This window comes from Lagenorhynchus albirostris, chromosome 8, assembly GCF_949774975.1.
Source record: "Lagenorhynchus albirostris chromosome 8, mLagAlb1.1, whole genome shotgun sequence".
NCBI lineage: Eukaryota > Metazoa > Chordata > Mammalia > Artiodactyla > Delphinidae > Lagenorhynchus > Lagenorhynchus albirostris.
In genome coordinates, this window is record NC_083102.1 from 91,633,805 (window position 1) to 91,637,731 (window position 3,927).

The following is a 3,927-nucleotide window of genomic DNA, read 5'->3' on the forward strand; positions in this document are numbered from 1 at the left end:
GGGGGCTTGTTGCCAGGAGAACCAACCTGGTGATTAGAGGGTTGGAACATTCAGCCCCACCCTCATTGCATCCCCCTACCCCCCTACCTTCTCCCACCCCCGACCTCTGGGGAGAGGAGACAGGCCAATGATTGAATCAACCATGCCTATGTAATGAAGCCTCCATAAAAACAAAAAGGGTAAGATTCAGAGAGCTTCCGGGTTGGTAAACACGTGGTGGTGCAGAGAGAATGGGGCCTGGAGGGGGCTTAGAAGCTCCACACGTGTCTTGCCCTATGCATCTCTTCCATCTGGTGATTCCTGAGTTATATACCCTTATAATAAACCAGTAATCTAGTAAGTAAAATGTTTCTCTGAGTTCTGTGAGCCACTCCAGTAAATTAATCCTAGAAGGGGGTCATGCAAACCTCCAATTTACAGCCAGTTGGTAAGAAGCACAGGTGACAACCTGAACTTGCCATTGGCATCTGTAGTGGAGGGTGGGATTGAGCCCTTAAACTATGGGATCTGACACTAACTCTAGGTAGTGTCAGGACTGAACTGAATTGTAGGACCCCCAGCTGGTGTTGCAGAATTGCTTGGTGTGGGGAAACCCGGCAGCTACCCCAGCATTTTGTGGCCAGAAGTTTTGCAAGTAGAAAGGAAACACCTAGGAGGAGTTTTTTCTTTACAGTCTCCACAAGAGATCATTGAAGTCCTAACTCCTGGTACCTGTGAATTTAATCTCATTTGGAAATAGGATCTTTACAGATATAATTAAGATGTAAATTAAGATGAGGTCACAGTGCAGTAGGGCAGGTCCTTAATCCAATAGAACGGTTTCTTTATTTTTTTTTTAAAAAAAAGAAGAGAGTTGGAAACAGACACACGCAGAGGAGAATGCATGTGAAGACAGATGCAGAGGGCAGAGGGCCGTGTAATGATGGAGGCACAGATGGGAGTTACTCAGCTGCGCCACAGGAGCACCTCCAGCAACTGCAGAAGCTTGGAGAGTGAGCACGGCCTGCTGACACCTGGATTACAGACTACCGCCTCCAGAACAGAGGTTATACATTTCTGTTGTTTTAAGCCACCCAGTTTTTGTTACTTTCTTATAGCAGGCCTAGGAAACTGATGCAGAATCCAACCTCCTTCTTCAAAACAGCATGCATCTTGGAAAAATTTATCTCCCAATCCAAATAACTGACAAACAGATTTCTGAAAACAAGATTTTCATTAGTTGGAACAGCCCGTGCTCATCTGTTGCTTTCTTTTGAAACAATGTATTTTTGTAAGTGCATAATTTGCCCTTCTTTTCCTTCTTAATTTAATGAAAAAAGCAGTAGCTTTTGAGCGAGCCACTTGCAGGTTGGGTTCTAAGGAAGCAGAGGCTGAGTTTGGGGGGGAGGTTGATTAGAGATCGCTGAACCTGTGAAAGGCAGGGGGAGGAAGCAGGATTGGCAGAGGAGGAAGCTGGACTCCCAGGCAGGTCTGGGCTCTGTAGGGAGCAGTGCCCATAGAATGTCCCCATCCAGTTCACAGGAGCTGGGCCATTACACCTCTGCCCACCAGCCACTGAGGCCGGTGGCCCTAGGAGGCGTGTGAACTGGGGTCAGGCAGCTTTCTGCCAGGGGAGTCCACTCTGCAGGCCGTGGCAGGAAGTTGCCTGGGGACCGCACTCCCTCAGAGGTGAACAGCAAGCCCCTTTTTTTTTTTTTTGGCCACACAGCGCAGCATCTGGGATCTTAGTTCCCTGGCCAGGGATCGAACCCACGACCCCTGCGTTAGAAGCGCAGAGTCTTAACCACTGTACCACCAGGGAGATCCCAGCAAGCCCTTCTTGGACGGGGATCTGGGCAGTGGGCCAGGCCATCCCCTACTCAGTAGTTCAGATGAAGAGCTCCTAGAACACGGTAGACACGTGTTCTTTGGTCCCCTCTAAACATCTGCTGTTTCTTCACCCTCCCATGTTATCCTGCCTCCTACCTACACTGAGATGTTTCTGAGATTAATACTAAGTTGATCATCCTCCACAAGGTGCAGACTTTTACATTTAAACATGGTCCATTTGCCCCTTATGAAGTTAGTTTAGTCATCTGTGTTGTCAGGGCTCTCCATTCTATAGCTACTATTTTTCCTTTTTTTTTTTTAAATTTTTTTTAAAAATTATTTATTTATTTATTTATGGCTGTGTTGGGTCTTCGTTTCTGTGCGAGGGCCTTCCCCAGTTGTGGCAAGCGGGGGCCACTCTTCATCGCGGTGCGCGGGCCTCTCACTATCGCTGCCTCTCTTGTTCTCTGCGGAGCACAGGCTCCAGACGCTCAGGCTCAGTAATTGTGGCTCACGGGTCCAGTTGCTCCGCAGCATGCGGGATCCTCCCAGACCAGGGCTCGAACCCGTGTCCCCTGCATTGGCAGGTGGATTCTCAACCATTTTTAATAAATAAGAAACTTGTAGGTGGACGCTCTGAAACTACGTAAATACTCTGTTTCTTGCCAAAATCTCCCTCCCCCGATTTGGCATGCGTAATGGTTCTTGCCTAAATCTGTTTTTACCAAGATGCTTTTTAAATAGCGATTTTCTGCTTCCATCGGTGCTACTGTGTTTGCTAATCAGAACTCCACTGTATGCAAGAGCCTTCCCTTTCTTTCCATATATCTACTACTTTATTATCTATTGTCAATATGGACTCATGGATTCTTATTTTATTCATTCTGTTACTGTTCTTATGTACCTTGCTGCTCAAATTACCCCAGACCTGGCCAGTGAAAGCCCCTTCATTTTTCCAATCTATCCTCATCATTTCCGAGCACTTCCTTATTTTCTGGCACAGTAACATATTCCAGGCTCATCTTGATTTTCTCTGCCCCAGCCCTTGAATAAGCCATTTCTCCATGAACCCTTGGTTCATTTTTGTGGAGAATTGTATTTAGAAACGAAGGTGTGGGTTCAGGCTTTGCTCGTTGCAAATGAGTGACTGAGCGTCATTGAAATAATAAACTTATATGGATACTTCTAATTAGAATCCGACGTAGGATCTTGCTTGCTTTTCCCCATTCCATACTTGTATCTCTCATCTTATATATTTCCCTGGCTCTCAAGAACCTTACTATAGTCACTCATTTGCGCAACTCTGCAATACCCACAAAATGGTTTCATAATACTGATACCACTGCAACAAACCTATTGAGAAGAGTTCAAGGTTAACCTTTTTTTTTCTTTGGACTGAAGTCAAAATACCATCTTCAACATTTTCTTGCGGTACTGGCAGAAAGACAGACCAATGGAATAGAATAGAGAGGTCCCCAAATCAACCTTCACATATATGGTTGAATGATTCTCAACAAAAGTGCCAAGGCCTTTCAAAAAGAAAGGACAGTCTTTTTTCTTTTCTTCTTTTTTTTTTTTTTTTTGCGGTACGCGGGCCTCTCACTGTTGTGGCCTCTCCCGTTGCGGAGCACAGGCTCCGGACACGCAGGCTCAGCGGCCATGGCTGACGGGCCCAGCTGCTCCGCGGCATGTGGGATCTTCCCAGACCAACCAGGGCACGAACCCGTGTCCCCTGCATCGGCAGGCAGGCGGACTCTCAACCACTGCGCCACCAGGGAAGCCCAAGGACAGTCTTTTTAACAAATGGCGCTGGGAAAACTGGGTATTGATATGTAGATAAATGAAGTTGAAGTCTTACTTATACAAGGTACAAAAATTAACTCAAAATGGATTAAAGACCTAAATGTAAGGCCTAAAATTATAACACTCTTAGAAGAAAACATAAAAGGAAAGCATGATATTGCATTAGGCAATGATTTGTTGGATATCTCACCAAAAACATGGACAACAAAAGAAAAAGAGATAAATTGGACTACATCAAAATTAAATGCTTTTGTTTATCAAAGGAAACAATCAGCAGAGTGAAAAGACAAACCATGGAATCGGAGAAACTATTTG

The 3,927-nt window shown here is 45.5% G+C and overlaps 1 non-coding gene across 1 annotated transcript; it reads right to left on the reverse strand.

Annotated features, from left to right (window-relative positions):
* Window positions 1-1,728: 1,728 nt before the first annotated feature.
* On the reverse strand, window positions 1,729-1,801 carry TRNAR-UCU (transfer RNA arginine (anticodon UCU)). Its single transcript has one exon. It is a non-coding gene; the product is annotated as a tRNA-Arg (tRNA).
* Window positions 1,802-3,927: the final 2,126 nt, after the last annotated feature.